At 38.3% G+C, this 19550-nt stretch overlaps 1 protein-coding gene across 1 annotated transcript in view; it reads right to left on the bottom strand.

Moving 5' to 3' along the window:
• The window catches only part of LOC106868818 (GPI-N-acetylgalactosamine transferase PGAP4), a 33175-nt gene extending 27766 nt beyond the window's left edge, over positions 1-5409 (bottom strand). The window contains exon 1 of the mRNA XM_089341881.1: positions 5387-5409. The gene's annotated coding sequence lies outside the window, so the exon portion shown is untranslated. The remainder of the gene's footprint in view (positions 1-5386) is intronic.
• Between the last annotated feature and the right edge of the window lie 14141 nt (positions 5410-19550).

Below are 19550 nucleotides of genomic sequence, written 5' to 3'. Positions count from 1 at the left end.
GGTAGATCGTCGGGTTTGGATGGTCTGCCTTACGAACTTTATACGTCAATGCCAGACTTGTTTGCGGGCGTCTTGGCAAACGTCTACTGCAACTGGCAACAAAACGAGAGAATTCCTGCTTTTGTTTGTCGAGGAGTGGTGACTTTGCTAAGAAAGGAACCAAACAAGGGGGACATTATAGGGAACTTTAGGCCCATCACTCTGCTCAACACAGAGTTGAAGATCTTGGCCAAGGTGCTAGCCAAGAGATTGGCGCCTGTCGTGGGCAAACTGATCGGCAAGGCGCAGACATGCGCTGTGCCGACCAGGTCTATCCACGACAACCTCCATCTCATGCGCTACATCATAGAGAGGGTGGGTAACGAAGCTGGCGCGGGTGGGGCTTTGATCAATTTAGATCAGTCTAAAGCCTTCGATAGGGTCGACCATCGATACCTGGCAGCTGTTCTCAAGGCAGCTGGCTTCGGTCCGGTCTTCCGCGGGTGGATAGCTGCTTTATACAGCGGCATCTGCTCGGTCATACGGGTGAACGGCCATCTATCGGAACCGTTCAACATCTCGCGTTCGGTTCGCCAAGGGTGTCCTCTCTCCTCCCTTCTGTATGTATTGACTCTCGAGCCATTACTGCGGAAGTTGGACGCTTTGAGGGGCGTCCCGCGTGATCTGGGATGTGGAAGGAGCGTGTCTGCGTATGCCGACGACGTCACCGTGATGGTGTCGAGCCACAGGCATATTGACCTGATTGGCGAGACACTAAACGAGTATGAAGCGGTGACAGGTGCGAAAATTAACGCGGAAAAGTCAGTGGGCTTGCAACTAGGCACCTGAAGGGGCAAGTCCATGCCGTCCAACAGCGTCGTAGGGTGCTGGACAGACGGACCCGTTAAACTGCTCGGGGTCTGGTTCGGTCCGGACCTCCAAGTGGAGAAAATATGGGAAGAAGTGACGAACAGGGTGGCCAACCTCACCCAGAAATGGGCTGAGAGGAAGCTCTCCTTGAAAGGTCGAGCGGAGGTGGCGAATGCGTACATCGCATCCGTCATCTATTACCGTTTGACCGTCGTCCCTTGTCCCGACCGCTGGTTAACCAAGATAGTACGCTTGCTCTTCAACTTTTTGTGGAAGGGTCAGGTACCACTGGTCAGGCGCTCCATCTGCTGTCAACAACCGTTGAACGGAGGCCTTGGCATGCCGTGGTTGCTGATGCGCAAGCATGCGCTCAGGCTACGACATCTCAAGCGTTTCCTGGACGGTGAACAGGTGTGGTCGCCTTTCGTCAGACGCGATTTTCCGCAGCTCGTTTCTTTAACAGAGCTGCAATCCTGGATCAAACGTAGACCGAGAACGGGCGCTTGGCACCTCGAGTGCCGCCAAGCTCTCACCGCCCTCAGTCAGGCGGGCAGTGCGATCGGTAGTAGCTCCACTCTAGCGTTCTATAGAGGGTTAGTGGGAGAAAAGTGCGACGACGTTCTCGGGGAAACTCTAGGCGTCGAGGATAATCAGCTAAGCAGTCTGTTCAGGAGAACCTTTGGGCCGGGGCCCATGGATAATTTCCAAAGGTCCCTCGCCTGGCAGTGCTACCGAGGTGCGCTACCTGTTCGAGATAAACTCTACCGACATGGAAGTGCCGTCAACCGGGCCTGCCCGAGGTGCGCTCAGGACGACGAAACCGTTCTGCACGCACTCGTCCAGTGCCCGAGCATTGCTGACCTGTGGGTCTATATCGAACAGCTACTGTCACGTGTAAGACGGATCCGGCTATCAGCTGAATCCATCGTGAGAATTGACCCGCCGACCTCCTTTAACCAGGAGGGCAAGGCAATTTTCCTATGCCTAGTGGCTGTAGCGAAAGAGGTGATATGGTGGACCCGTTTGAAAGGGCTAAAGACAGACACTTTCCTCTTTGGCCAAGGCCTCATCAACTTTTTCAAGTTCCACTTGAAAAGGAAGATGAGAATAGAGAGGGAAGTGCTGTCTCATAGCAAATTCGTTGAAAGATGGGTGACTGTTGGAAGAATGGCCAGTATAAACGGACCAATTCTGAGAATACACTTGTAAAAAAAAAAAAAGGAAAAAAAAAAAGGTAATGTAAAAGGAGAAAGGGCTCTATACACCTTTCTTATTTTTTTCTGACCAGGCTCCCGTGGTTTTATGGGTTTTTCCACGTGTAACCTTTCCTTTTTCGAAGCGCCTCCCCCTTCGGGGGTTTCTACTTATTTATTTATCTATTTATTTATCTATTTATTCATAAATATCTTTCTCCGTTTTCTTCCTCTGTTTAGACGAACTTTCCTACCTTTTCGGACAAAACCTTTTGTAACCTTCGTCCTGTCTTTGTCCTTATATGTTTTTAATTGATATTAGCCCTTGTGGCCAATAAAACGAACGAATTATTATTATTATTATTATATTTATATTATTATATGAAGACCGCCAGGCATCCATTTCCAACACACACACACACACACACACACACACACACACACACACACACACACACACACACACACACACACACACACACACACACACACATATATATATATATATATATATATATATATATATATATAAATATATATATATCTCAATGATCATACGCCCCATAATCCAGATGTCACCTGATGTCTGTGACAGCACGGAAGATCTCCTCAGCAGGATCAACGACTGCAACAACACTTGCAACCTGACAGGGTGTATAGTGGGTAGCATGGATGTGGTATCACTATACCCATCTATCGACGTGGATTTTGCAGTGGAAAAGTGCGTGGAGATGATCAACGAGAGCGAAGTAGAGTTCCAAAAAGTCAACACAGAAGAACTGGGCCTCCTACTTAGATTGACATATGACGATATATATCTAGATAGATACGACCTTAGAGATTTCTGCCCTAGTAGACGTCTAAGAGGTAGACCACCCACAATTACCTCTATGGCTAGGAAGACCCCTATAGAGAGATGGAGTGGATGGACCAGAGCCATACGGACCCCCACTAACATCCACCAGGTAAAGAAAATGATCGCACATGCACTAGGAGCTAGTATAAAGGTCACCCTAAAAGGCCACACCTTTAAATTTAACAACAAATTATACGCCCAGGACGAGGGGGCAGCCATCGGTGTTAGTATCGCCGGTGATGTGGCCAATCTCTTCATGGTATGGTGGGACAGAAGGCTTAAGGAACGCCTGACACAAAACTCCATACTCGTGAATGTGTACTCTCGATATGTCGATGATATCAACTTAGTGGTAAAGACACCCCCACAAGAGAGTACCCCTGAAATAGAAATAGAAACTAAGACTATGGAGAGCATCCAGCAAATAGCTAACTCCATCCACCAGAGTATTAAAGTTACGATAGACTACCCTACTAAACACCCTAACCATAGATTACCTGTATTAAATACTGAACTCTGGCTAGAAACTGAGAGCAATAAAACCAGAATCCTCCATTCACACTATACAAAACCTATGGCCTCCAAATACCTGATCCACCGGAACTCGGCTATTGCGGACAATGCCAAATTCAACATATTGATGGCAGACCTCGTCAGAGTAATGCGAAATGTCTCCTGCATGTGCGACCCTACAGAATTAAAGAGACATATACAACATTTCGTCCACCGCATGCAGTTCTCAGGTTACAGCCATAAAGAAAGGATCAGGGTATACAAAGGAGCTATGAAGAAGTTTGAAACAATCAAACGCAACGATAGGAATGGGATTTGCCCACTCTATAGGAGCAAATCATGGAACACCATAGAAAGGACTAAGAAGAAAATAGGGAAGGCAAGCTCATGGTACGATAGCCACAAGTACCAGAGCGTCATGTTCGTCGACACCACCCCTAGAGGCGAACTGGCGTACCGCTTTAGAAGGGCCCTAGACAAACTTAAGCTAAGAATTAAGGTTGTTGAAAGGCCAGGCAACCCTATTAAATCCCTTATCAGTAGAACATACCCTTTCAGTAGAACCCCCTGCACTGATAGGAACTGTATCGTATGTAGATTTAGCCCACAAACGAACTGCAAAACCAGAAATGTGGTCTATAGTATAAGATGTACAGAGGGACGATGCAGAAATAAGACAATGACATATGTAGGCGAAACAGCAAGGAGCATAGGGGAGCGGGCAAACGTACATTGGAGGGAACTTAAAGAAGGGAAGAACTCATCAGTTCTGTACCAACACGCTGAGCAAGAACATAGAGGCTCAATCAACAACATAGAAATTAAAATCTTATCTACACATAGCAGTGATGCAGCACTTAGACAAATTACTGAAGCTACACACATAATAGAAGAGAAACCTAGCCTGAATAGGAAACTAGAATGGAACACTAACACACACCACTAACAAACCACAAACCACAGCATGTGACAACATGTTACCCATAAATCAATAATAATATGAACAAAGTATAATACAATACATAGATAAACAAATGGAATTAAATACTACATACGTTAACAAAATTTAATTAAACACAAAAAAACACACACACACACATGAACAAATAAATAAATAAAAACAAATACAAACGAACACGTATTAACAGAGTATGTAGGTGATACAGACACTCCCCATACACACATGCACTTACAAAAGACACAGACACATTGAAAGACACGCATGCGTAGACACATACAATAGGAATACAAAATACAAAATGGCTGATATCTAGCAAGGTGAGACACACATAAGAAGGAAGGAAACAAAGGACCACTGATGAGGTCAGAGAAGTGTGACGAAAGAACTCTGGCCGAAATAAGATTAAGATTAATGTAATATAAAGCTGAAGCAAATTAACACCAAATATACAGTGCGTGTGTTTTTATTGGCTAAACTGGCAATATTACCATCCCCAAGTACAACAACATATATATATATATATATATATATATATATATATATAGGTGAGAAAGTTGGTATGTGAAAGCACGTGGTTGGATGTATAAAAGATAAACAAGAGTGAAAAAACTACAGAAGGCTTGTGTTACATGGTTAAAGTATATATTTAAATTGTTATGTCAGAAAAATGTTATTTCTCCAAATACAATGTTTCTATACTCCAAAATTTTATAAACATTTTTCTGACATAACGATTTAAATATATACTTTAACCATGTAACACAAGCGTTCTGTAGTTTTTTCACTCTTGTTTATCTTTTATATATATATATATATATATATATATATATATATATATATATATATATATATATATATATATATATATATATATATATATATATATATATACATATATACATATATACATATATATATATATAGAATAAAAGATCGTGGGTAAGGCCAAAACAATGCGAAGTAAATGCAAGGTAAACCACAAGAAAACAAATATGTGAATTAATGTAGACTTACTTTACATTCAATATTTCGGGGTTACGACCCCATTTTCAAGAAATTGACGAATGATGCCGATGTGCGCGCGTGTGTGTAGCTGGAACAAGGGAGACGTGTTCTTGTTTGTCTCCTGTCCTAGCTTGATTTACGCGTTCGCCACCACAACCTCGTTTAGGCTTAAAAGCCCTTCATGTTTGTTTTCATTGTCCTGTTTGTGTTACCAATTTTGACCCTCCGCAAAAATCCCAAATTGTATTTAATTTGCTTTGCGGGAGCAACTGTTTTATCGAAAGTGTATATCAAAACGTGCGTGCCCGCATGCGTAGTAAGTAGACTGTAACACGTGGAGGAGTTAATAAGTGAGCTGTGATAAGTTAACCTAATACTTTCCGGATGAGTTGACGTACGACAGTGTATATTAACAACAGACTCTATTCAGTTAAGTACTCACATAACTGTGCCGGAAAAAAGAACACAAAAGCTTGTATTGTGGATAACGGTCTGTTTTCATAGAAAGTCTTTTGTTTTATGTGCGTGTGTGAAAATTAAGTGTCGGCTAAGTTCTTTGCAACTAAAGGTGACAAGTAAATTGTCTGAAAGTCATTGGAGGAACTGTTTGAAAGTAAAAACAGAACTAGCCAAAAAGCATAAAACGAACTCGGATATTTTTACTACACGTATTATGAATATATGCCAGTGTTAAAGCCGTTCCAGAACACTGAAATTAGAATTGAAAAGGCTTGTCTAGATTCACCTCTGTTACATCCTAAGATGATATCATATTTGACAGATTAAATAAATGGATTTTAAGAGCACAATCCGAGAACAAAGGAAACTATTAAGCTTTCGATCCCTGGTTAAGAACCCGCTGTGTATCTCCTATACACACATGCGCGCATGCACGCAATTTACATACATACATACATACATACATACATACATATTATCCGAAATGTACAATATTATATATCCATCTCAACTGATCTTACCAAACGGTTTTGCACTAGGAATACATCGGACTGTTAGGCAACCATGATGAAAGGCGCAGTTGACCTCGGTGGAATTTGAACTCAGAATCTAAAGACAGACGAAATGCCGCTAAACATTTTATCCGGCGTGCTAACGATTCTGCCATCTCACCGCCTTACTACTACTACTACTACTACTACTACTACTACTACTACTACTACTACTACTACTACTGCTACTACTACTACTACTGATGGTGATGATGATGATGATGGTGGTAATGATGCTCACTCGCGTCGATTTCGAATTGTGAGTGTTTGAAGGAGAGAATTTAAATAGATGAGAGAGAAAGAGATAGATAGATAAATAGAGAGAAAGAAAGAGAGAGAGAGAGAGAGAGAGAGAGAGAGAGAGAGAGAAGAACAACTTTCAAGATGAAAGAAGATGCGTGAATGTAATTTGAGTCCAGGTATGGATTTCACAATAGGGTCACTGATGATTTTGGTTTTGTCTGAGATTGGGCAAATGTGTCCGTTGATTGCAGGATATAATTCTTTTATTGTTCTGTTTCTTCAACTCAAATTTCTTTCATGCATCATGACACATTTCACACCATTGATCCAGATTGATCCAGACAACAATTTTCCCAAGATGTCAAATTAAACTGTAGTGACTTTAGTGATTGCTACAACTTATCTTTATACCCAAGGACAGGTCTTCCATTCCCGCGTATCCCTGTACCTGTTGGCCATACGAAATAATTCTCGCAATGCAACCATCTTTCATTCGAACAACACCTGCACTGAATTCTTATCAGCATGCATTTCATATGGAAATATCACATTTTTCTGGGTTGTTGACATTTAGTAATTTATCTTGCCATTTTATGTTACAGATTTTGCGCAGACAGCACATGTGCAAGGTTTCGCGTTTCTTTATACAGGGTGAGCCAAAAGTAGGTGGACAGTATTTGGAATAGGTTTATGCATCAGTTATATTAATGCAATTGTTTATTATAACTATGTTGCAACTATGTTTTTTGTGTTATATAATTACAATTTTATAACTACATTTAAAAAAAAATTATATATAGTTATATATAATATAGTTGCAACATAGTTATAATAAACAATTGCATTAATATAACTAATACATAAACCTATTCCAAATACTGTCCACCTACTTTTGGCTCACCCTGTATGTCTGAAGTAGGGAGTTCATGCTTCTGCCCTATCAAAAAAAGTGTACTCAAAATATAAGATTTGTATACATTTATTTCAGTTTTCAAACTGGCACCGTGTTCATCCGACAAACGATGAGAAAAGTTTCCCAAAATCGCTTGTAGCCTCAGGTATTCTAACATTGATTTCGTTATCAAGAGTACTCTTAAAGTGTACTTCTACATATACTACACAAAGCGGGTGTTCTGTTATATATAATCAGTTCAGTTTCTAAGTGCACTGCTCAGTTTCTACATACACTGACGCTCAGAAATAGTTTCTGCATCTAGTTGAGGAGACTGTGTGATAACGGTACTTTTGAAGTCCAAAATGCTTTTATTCTTTTACATAGTTATAGTGAGGTATATCTACTGAATTTCTCTCTGATGATATTTGCTTAGTTCTAAGATACATATAACATTTTGTCAAAAACTTAACCATTACTATCAATGTACGTAGAATAATTTGGAATTATTGAATGTAATAGTAGGAGTGAAATATTTTCATCAGAGCACTTGAAAATTGGAAATAACGTCCACGACCTAATTTTGAGCCTTTGTTCAATTTTATCAACAGAGAACATGCGTTGTGTTTTGTATATTGTTGGCTTCCATTTAATTATGACGTCATATCCTATTCTGATAAGATAATCATGCGACAGATGGTATGAATGGCGAGACAAAGAGCTGTTGCGGCACAGAGATTTTTCAGTCCTTTTGCTTTTGCAGAAATTTACATTTGCATACAAATGTGAAATACATAAATTTGTAATTTTATGTTATTTGTACAGAAAAAAGGAAGAAAGCAGGAAATTAAGAAAGAAATAAACTAAATTTCAGATGGTTTTATGTGCCGTTTTTGCGTTATATTACAAGAGGATGATCTCGGCATTTTTAGCCACGCTTCTTTTATAAGCTGTCTCACAGCAACTGAATTTATCAAGATCTAATAGGAACCAAGATACACTGATATATTCATAGTAGTGTCCTCACCTTGGCTATTATGGTCATAACGTCACGACTGTTTTACTATCCAGCCTTCTTCGGGTTCCTGATGTATTCCCTAACGTTCACGTAATTTTGAAATGAAACCTTTAATAAATCTATAGAGTACATTGTTAACATTCTGTGGTTCATATCAAGGATGGTCTCCTACGTGGGATATCGCTTGCTTGTACTATTTGAACCGGAATATATATGGTTTGAATGTTAACAGGATTAAATTCCCGTTTTCTACCTGAACTTTTAAACTTGAGATTCAATTAAGACTTATATTCACTATCCCATTATCCCAAATACGACAGGCATCTGAAGAAAAGTGGTGGGTACTATGAAAAACCTTTTAAAGTAATGAGTAACTCAGCATCCAAGTTATTATTGGCTATACTCGTTCGTTGTTGTAGCTGTTGTTTTGTTTCGGGGTCAGCACTAGTTTAACAAATTTATCATAAAAGAATCTCTAGTAATGACCATCACATCTTTGCTTGTGATATAGCGCATTTAGGACAAATTTATTCAATGCAGCATTCCATTATTATTATTCTAATCGTAGTTCTCTGGAATTTTGAAGAGACCAAAGTACTTGTATTAACAATTAGAGGAAAGAATTCCGTTCTTGAGAAACTTCGACTTAAAGTGGCAAGAAAGATTATAAATATTTCCCTTCTTTTAAAAACATGTGTGTGTATGTGTGAGTGCGAGCGCGTGGGTGTATGTATGAATGAATGAAAGATACATACATCTGAATGTGCATACTTATGTACATATGTATACGCATGTGTGCATATATATGTACATGTATATATATGTGTGTGTATATATACATACATACACACACACACATATATATATATATAATATAAATAATATATAAATATATGCATACATATATGTACGTACCTACATATATATGTATATATACATGCATATATATATACATGCACAATGTATATATACATGTATATATACATGCACGATGAGAAACGAAAACATAAAAAACAAAAACAAAGAAAAAACATAGAAAACGAACTTTTTTCGAACAACGAAAAAAACAGAGAAACGAGATATGCAACATAAAGAACATTCCCTTCATCAATTGTCATATATATATATATATATATATATATATATATATATAATACAAAGAATATATATACACGTATACACACATATATGTACATACTTACATCTACATGTGTATATATATGCATATCAGGGTACAGGACGTTAGAACAATAAACTACAGACAACGGAACGAACACATAGGAAAACGGAAAGCCACTTGGAATATCCCTTCATCAGCTGTCTCTATTCTATCTAGACGTTTCGAAGATATATATATATATATATATATATATATATATATATATATATATATATATATATATATAAAAGATAATAAGAGTGATAAAAATACAGAAGGCTTGTGTTACTTGGTTAAAGTATATATTTAAATTATGTCAGAAAAATGTTAGAAAAATGTTATAAAATCTTTTTGGTATATAAACATTGTATTTTGAGAAATAACCGGTTTCGTGTTGTCTTTTCAAATTTCTCTACTTCATTGTGTCGTGTTCACTCCATACATATATATATATATATATATATATATATATATATGCCACCTTGGAATCCTCTGTGTAGTGGGTTGATCCACTACTCAGGAAGAGACTATTCTAGAGTACGTTCTGTCTTATCTTCGAAACGTCTAGATAGAATAGAGACAGCTGATGAAGGGATATTCCAAGTGGCTTTCCGTTTTCCTATGTGTTCGTTCCGTTGTCTGTAGTTTATTGTTCTAACGTCCTGTACCCTGATATGCATATATATACACATGTAGATGTAAGTATGTACATATATGTGTGTATACATGTATATATATTCTTTGTATTATTACATTATTGAACGCACACGTCCCTTTTTGCAAGTAAGTCTACTATTATTCTGATGTGACTCTATCTTTCTATCTATCTATCTATCTATCTATCTGTCTATCTATCTATCTATCTATCTATCTATCTTTCTATCTATTTATCTATCTGTCTTCCTCTATCGTTCTATCTATACCTCTGTCCTGACCTCTACTTCACTGTTATACCCTTCTGTCCCTCTCTCCTTGTTCCACTTCCTCCCTCCACCATCCTCTCTATTTATTTATCTATCTGTCTTCCCCTATCTTTCTATCTATCCCTCTGTCCTGGCCTCTATTTCACTGCTATACCCTTCTGTCCCTTCCTCCTTGTTCCACTTCCTCCCTCCACCATCCTCTCTGCTCTCGTGTGACCTGTGGTCAACTTTCTTTTCACTCCAGCCGCTGTGAAGGCAAGACGAACTACTAGCGTTCTACCTCAGATTTACGTTTGGCCGTACGGCTTTTGAATGTTGTTTTCACTGTCCAATTTTTCCTGTCTTGGTTTGTGTTTGCCACCTTGGAATCCTCTGTGTAGTGGGTTGATCCACTACTCAGGAAGAGACTATTCTAGAGTACGTTCTGTCTTATCTTCGAAACGTCTAGATAGAATAGAGACAGCTGATGAAGGGATATTCCAAGTGGCTTTCCGTTTTCCTATGTGTTCGTTCCGTTGTCTGTAGTTTATTGTTCTAACGTCCTGTACCCTGATATGCATATATATACACATGTAGATGTAAGTATGTACATATATGTGTGTATACATGTATATATATTCTTTGTATTATATATATATATCTATATATATATATATATATAGGCGCAGGAGTGGCTTTGTGGTAAGTAGCTTGCTTACCAATCACATGGTTCTGGGTTCAGTCCCACTGCGTGGCACCTTGGACAAGTGTCTTCTATTATAGCCTCGTGAGTGGATTTGGTAGACGGAAACTGAAAGAAGCCCGTCGTATATATGTATATATATATATGTATGTGCGTTTGTGCGTCTGTGTTTGTCCCCCCACCATCGCTTGACAACCGATGCTGGTGTGTCTACGTCCCCGTAACTTAGCGGTTCGGCAAAAGAGACCGATAGAATAAGTACTAGGCTTACAAAGAATAAGTCCTGGGGTCGATTTGTTCGACTAAAGGCGGTGCTCCAGCATGGCCGCAGTCAAAATGACTGAAACAAGTAAAAGAGTAAAGGAGTATACATATATATATATATATAATATATATGTATACATATATATATATGTATGTATGTATATATGTATGTATGTGTCTGTGTGTGTATAGGGAGAGAGAGGAAGTGGGAGAGAGGTAATGAAGAAGAAAGCGCAGGCGTGAGAATATATGCATGTGTGTGTGTGTATGCGTGTGTGTGTGTGTGTATGTGCGCGCGTTCGTGCGTGTGCGCGAGAGTACACGTGTTTTTGGAATCAAAAGTCTGTTTGTATTCATCTTAAGTAAAATCATTATACAGGAATTGATAGAGACTGCTGTGTATATGGAATGTCGTCAGCCAGATAAAGAGCAACAGTGGACAATTTGTTTTATGCCTATTTTCGAAAAAGGTCAGGTTTTGCAAACACTGAAGCATTTTTTGTCCAAGGAAATCAGCTGGTCTCTTTCTTTCGTTCTCTTTCTGTTTAACTCCCTCGTCTCTTCTCTTCTATCAAAACACATACGTAAATCATACGTAACACGGGAGTAAGCCTCTGTCTGTCTGTCTGTCTGTCTGTCTGTCTGTCTGTCTGTCTCTGTATTTCGAAAAATAAGAAACAAATTCTGACTTCATTTTAAGAGCCCTTCATTGAAGAGTTCTAATACGATCAAAAGATGCCGAAATTTGTCTCCCTTGTTTATGAAAATCAATTATTTGATATTAGTCATTGAGCTAATATTTTAAATCATTATAACATAAGTATTAAGGCGGCGAACTGACACGCTGGGCAAATGGCTTAGCGGCGTTTCATCCGTTCTGAGTTCAAATGCTGCTGAGGTCGACTTTGCCCTTCATCCTTTCGGGGTCGGTAATATAAGTACCAGTCGAGTACTGAAGCCGATATAATCGACTTACCCGCTCCCCTGAAATTGCTAGCCTTGTGCCAAAATTTGAAGTCAGAGTTTATTTTCACTGCCTACCTTCTTAAGAAGTCTCAGCCCCAACCGAAGTTGTAATTTGGTGGCCCCGTGATTTTCGTTGTAGGACCTTTTGTTATTTCCTACATTTGTGAAGTTGAATCTCTCAGACCCGATGTTAACAATGATTGATGTTAATGATTTCGGTTGACTTGTCAGTGTCTGCCTTATATATAATATCTTTTACTTATTTCGGTCATTAGAATACGGCCATGCTGGGGTACCGTCTTGAGGAACTTAGTCGAACTAATCGACCCTAGTACTGATTCTATCGAGCTCTTTGTCGAATTGTTAAGCTACGGGGACGTAAACACCACACCAACACAAGTTTTCAAGCGGCAGTGAGGGACAAACACGAGTACAAAGGCGCGCACGTTCACGCACGCACACACACACATACACGACGGGCTTCCTTCAGTTTCCATCTACCAAATCCACTTACAAGGCTTTGGTCGATTCAAGGGTATAGTAGAAGCACGTGCCTAAGGTACCGCACAGTGGGAGTGAACTCGGAACCATGTGGCTGAGAAGCAAACTTCTTACCACACGATTTGACGCAACTGTGTATCAGGTCAATCAGACTGATGAAATTGTATGCTGTCTTATTAATCATACAAAGTTGAAGCAATTATTTATGAAGCGGGGGTTTATTCAGATCAGACCATTAAGTCGGTGTAGTGGAAAGTAAAGAATACTGAGCTACACTTTCTTCTATGAGAACATGAAAACGAGGAACATACATAGACTAACTATTTTTGTTGAAATATTGAAAGAGCACGGTACTGAATTCTATATAAAGTAGATTCTCGAAAACTAAATTGCTCATTTCATTTAAATCTCTAATACTCTTAAGAAATTCTTGAACTACGCAATAAGCATAGTGTCTGTATGAAGATTGCATTACAGTGTAAGCTAAACACCCACACGTACACCCCCACACCCCCACATGCACACACACATGCACACACACAGAGACACAGACACAAACACACACACACACACTCTCCCTCTCTCTCTCTCTCTCTCTCTCTCACACACACACATATTAAAATGAATGTCAATTTATCCGCGATATAACGTTATATTTATTTTAATATTAATATTCATACTTAAGGCGGGAAGCTGCTGGCAGAATCGTTAGCACACCGGGGAAAATGCTTAGCAGAATTTCGTCCGTCTTTACGTTCTGAGTTCAAATTCCGCCGAATCTGATTGCCTTTCCGGTTCGATGATATAGGTACCAGTTGAGGACTGGGGTTGATGTAATCGATTTATCTCTACCTTCGGAATTGCTGACCTTGTGCCAAAATGTGAAATAATTTATATTCGTATATTTTACGTGTATATTTATGCATGTTAGAACACATTACTATCAGTCTTCTTCTATAGAATCTTGGTAGGTAGGGTTGTGTGTGTGTGTATATATATATATATATATATATATATATATATATACAAAATAATAAGGTAGAATGTTGGATTATTATATATATATATTTTATTTATTTGCATAAACAGGCCAAGAAATCTAAATTTGAACCATTTTTTGATAAATCCGATAACGGAAGAAAGTGCTGAAAAATGTAAACAAGATGTAAATAAAAAAAAAATATATATATAATCATCCAGCATTCTGACGACCTTATTCTAAATATACAATATCTGTACATCGCTTCAAATTCTCTCTCTCTTTCTCTCATACATACATACACACGCATATATATATATATATATATATATATATATATATATATATATATATATATATATATATATATATATATATATATATATATATATATATATATATATATATATATATATATATATATATGTATATATATATATATATATATATATATATATATATATATATATATATATATATATATATATATATACCTGTATATATATATATATATATATATATATATATATATGCGAGTAAAAATAAATACAAAAAAGGTGGGTTTTTTGTATGATTGTGTATAGAGGAATATCTCTTTTAGTTTAAAAGAGTTCCAACACTGTCTGTTTTTTATGTTTTATTTATATTCCTGCAGAACCAATGTGGGGTATAGAATATGGAATATACAATATATAATATAATATAAAATAAAATAAAAATGGATGGCACCATGAAAGAAAGTATTGAATGTAGATGAAATATTGAGTGTTCAATATAAAGGATCAAATATATAAATATATAAATATAAATATATAAAGGCGACTCGAGTTTCAGGGCTATTTCCCTTCGTCATGGCCGGTATGACAGACTTTAACAGATATATATATATGGTTTGCGCTATGACAAACTAAGGAGCTTTTTTACGAGTTCTGCCGGATTGCTTGAATCCATATATCGTGACTTGCACACACACACACACACACACACACACACACACACACACACACACAAATATAAGTCACGATATAGGTACTACTGGTTTTTATATGAACAAAGGCAGAGTACTCAATAGAATAGTTGAATGAAATATATACGCCTTGCTTTTTGCCTGTTCCTAATTATAAATGTTTTAAAGTTATTGCCCTTTATTTGCTTCGATCTTTTACATAAATATGTGAGGGAAAAGGATAATTATAGTAAAGTACGTAATTTGATTTAAATTATTTCGCGATTTATTTTTTCTTATAGATGTTTAAGTTTTATTTCAATAATTTTTGTATTTCCATCTTGGAAATAATTAAAAAAAACATTGGTGAGGAGGTAGTCTCCTATTTGTCTATCATATGTTCGTTGAGTTTGGGTTTCTACGAGTGACAATATTCAAGCTCTGTTTTTGTCGTTTAGCCCAGGTCAGCCTTCTTCAGCAAAGGCACTTGATCTGTTGGTTAAGTCCTTTGGCCTATGATTGTAAGGTCGTGGGTTCAACTCCCGGACTGGGCGTCTGTTTTTGCCCTTGGGCAAGTTATTTCATTTCATGTTGCTCCAATCTGTTCAGCTGCACTGGGTACCAGCTGAATGCTAGTGCAATTCTTTCTCTCTTCAGTTAAAGGGGGCGAGAGGGTGAGATGGCGCTGCTAAACACCTGTTCGAAAATATATATAACAAGTAATTTTTATTTGCCTGTCGTGGTACTTAAATGAGAATGAGATGTAAGGAGACAATGTTTTTGAGATTCCGGTTCGAATGACATGAGTGTTTTTGTTTCACTCTTGACACGTAATACTTAAATAGTGGAGGAGATATGATGTTGCTGTGGGCTGGAACTATGCAAGAAGTTAAAATTTCTTTTTCACTAAAACACAACCGGGACCCTAAGTAAGGCATGTGTAAAATTTGAATGAAATTGGTTGTGTAGTTCTGGAGTTTTAGGGATTCACACACACACACACACACACACACACACACACACACACACACACACACACACACACACACACACACACACACACACACACACACACACACAGACATGCATTCTGAATTATATATATATATATATATATATATATATATATATATATATCGATTTTCTAAGTGACACACAGTCATTGATCTAATAAAATAGGAACACTGATATTCCTAAATCTCTCAACGAGATATATTCAGAGTAGCAGCACTTTAAAATAACGATTTTTTGCCAACATAATGTGGTAGTCCAATTTTGGGACGAATGCTACTGTTGTCTAGCCCCAGGAGACATCGCCGCCAGCTGGCTATACGACACACGATCTGTGTCCTTATATTTTCGAACAGAGGAGGTTAACACCCCTACCCAGCACAAAGCAGTATCTGTGGACCTTTCGGTTTCAGAGTTATTTCTCTTCGTCACCCAAAAATCGTTACTTTAAAATGCTGCTACTGAATACCTCTCGTTTCTATTTTATTCGATCAGCGACTGTGAGTCACTTGGAAAATTGTATATATTTTCGAAGGGGTGTTTAGCAGCGCCATCTCAGCCGAAGAGTTATTCTGTGACGAGGAAGAGAAATAACCCAGGAACCGTACGGTCCACAGATACTGGTTTGTGCTGGGTGGGGGTGCTAACCTCCTCTGTTCGAAGATATGACACAGATCGTGTGTCGTGTAGACAGCTGGAGACGATGTCTGCTGGGGCTAAAAATGTGACTACCACAAAGTTGGCAAAAAGTCATTACTTTATATATATATATATATATATATATATATATATATATATATATATATATATATGCATATGTACATACGTATATGTACATACTTACATCTATACTTATATGTATATGCATATGTGGGCACAGGACGTCACGAAAACTGTACAACAACAAATACGAAGTACGAGTACATGGAATATGAACTATTTTTGCGAACATGTATGTGTATACATACACACACACACACACACACACACACACACACACACACACACACATACACACACACGCGCACACACACACACACACACACACACACACACACACACACACACACACACACACACATATATATATATATATATATATATATATATGTGTGTGTGTATTTATATACAGAGGTTGGACAAAATAATGGAAACACCTAGCATTGTAGCATTATAATTTTGAAATATCTATAAAACCGCCAAACACTTGTTCATTTTTATGTTTTTTGATTTATTATTAGTGTTGCTTAATATGTTTTGCTAAAATTGCAGTTTTTTTTTCAGATATCATCAGAAAAAGGTAATTAAAATTTATTAAAATGACAGATCTATCGGACTTTCAAAGAGGTCAAATTGTTGGTGCTCGTATGGCAGGCGCTAGCGTAACGAAAACAGCCGAAATGTTTGGTGTATCAAGTACTGTCTCGAAAGTAATGACAACCTTTGAGAAAGAGGGAAAAATCTCCTCGTGAAAACAAAACACTGCAAGAAAGCCAAAACTTTCAGACAGGGACCGCCGGACTCTTACGCGAATTGTTAGAAAGGATCACAAAATTACAGCACCCAAAATTACTGCAGAGCTTAATGACTACCTCGAGAACCCAGTTTACACAAAACCTGTTCGCCGGGAATTGCACAAAGACGGATTTTACGGGAGAGCTGCAATCAGAAAACCACAACTTTCAAAAACAAACGTTGCAAAACGTTTAGAGTTGAGTAAAAACCTATAGAATTGGTCCGTAGTGCAGTGGAAGAATATTATTTTCTCGGACGAGTCATCCATTACCTTATTTCCGACCACCGACCGAATATACTTGTGGAGACAGCCAAAAGAAGTATTTGACCCAGACTGCCTTCTTCCATCTTTTAAACATAGAGGAGGATCTGTGATGATTTGGTGGTGGTGGTGGTGGTGGTGGGGGGGGGCTATATCCTGAAAATCTGTCAGCCCAACGGTTTCCCTTCATGGCAGAATTTATAGTCAAGACTATTTAATCATTTTATCTGATCAAATTCATTCTATGGCTGCGGAACTGTTTCCAGAGGGAAACGCAATCTTTCAGGATGATGATGCACCAATTCACACAGCTAAAGTTGTTAATGAATGGCACAAGGAACATTCTAGTGAAGTTGAACATCTTATCTTGGTCACCACAGTCCCCAGATCTCAATATTATTGAACATTTATGATGCATTTTAGAAAAACAAGTAAGGACTCGTTATCCTCCACTATCATCACTACAAGAACTGGAGCCTGTTTTAGCTGAAGGATGGACAAAAATTCCTTTGGAAACTATTTAAACTTTGTATAGTCCATACCTCGTAGAATTCAAGCTGTAATTACTGCCAAAGGCGGTCCTATACCATATTAAAAGAAATTTGTCTGACATTTTAAGGTGTTTCCATTATTTTGTCCAGCCCCTGTATATACTTGTTTCAATCATTTGACTGCGGCCATCCTACAGCATCGCCTTTAGTCCAAGAAATCGACCCCAGGATTTAATTTTTGTAAGCCTTGTACTTATTATATTTGATTCTTTTGCCGAACCGCTAGATTACGGGCACGTAAACACACCAACAGCGATGATGGGGTGAGGACAAACAGACACACCCATAAACAGAAAGACATGCATACACAGACACACAAATATATATATATATATATATACGACAGGCTTCTTTCAGTTTCCATCTGCCAAATTCACTTACAAGGCTTTGGTCCACTCGAGGCATTTGCCCCAGGCGCCACGCAGGGGGATTGAACCCCGAACCATGTAGTTGGGAAGGAAGCTTCTTACCACACAGCCACACACACACACACACACACACACACACACACACACACACACACACTCATATACATTCTCTCTCTCTTTTTCACCACACACACGCACAAGCATACACACGCAGGCGCAAGTACGCACTTGTTGACCTTATTCTTTTGAAATTGATTTAAGAGGAAAAACGAATGAACGTTTACTGATTGAGGTCAAGAGATAAAATTCATTGTCAAGTCACGCACGCACGCACGCACACACACACACACACACACACACACACATACACACACACACACACACACACACACACTTGCATGCGTATGCGAACGTGTACTAATATAAATAAAAAGTAAGTTTGTTCAGAATGAATGATAGCATCGTTTATTTGTTTATACGCTTAGAGACTTGGAAACAGCTTGCAAGTGCGAATGCAAGTGCAAGAGCAGTCAATCTAAAACTCCGCATACTAGATGTCAGACGGTTTCAGGAGTCATCAGTAGAGAATGTGAACTATTTCGGGACCTTCTTCGCGACGGCTTTACAACCCACCGACCCCACTAACATGTTGCTCCAATCTGTTCAGCTGCACTGGGTACCAGCTGATTGCTAGTGCAATTCTTTCTCTCTTCAGTTAAAGGGGGCGAGAGGGTGAGATGGCGCTGCTAAACACCCATTTGAAAATATATATAACAAGTAATTTTTATTTGCCTGTCGTGGTACTTAAATGAGGCTCTACCTACTGTTTCAACTGATTAGTGTTCGACCTCGAGTCTATTTCGGGATTATCACCTCTCTAGCC

The sequence above is a fragment of the Octopus bimaculoides genome, chromosome 2, assembly GCF_046866305.1.
Source record: "Octopus bimaculoides isolate indiv1 chromosome 2, ASM4686630v1, whole genome shotgun sequence".
NCBI lineage: Eukaryota > Metazoa > Mollusca > Cephalopoda > Octopoda > Octopodidae > Octopus > Octopus bimaculoides.
This window is presented reverse-complemented; position numbering and strand designations above follow the sequence as displayed.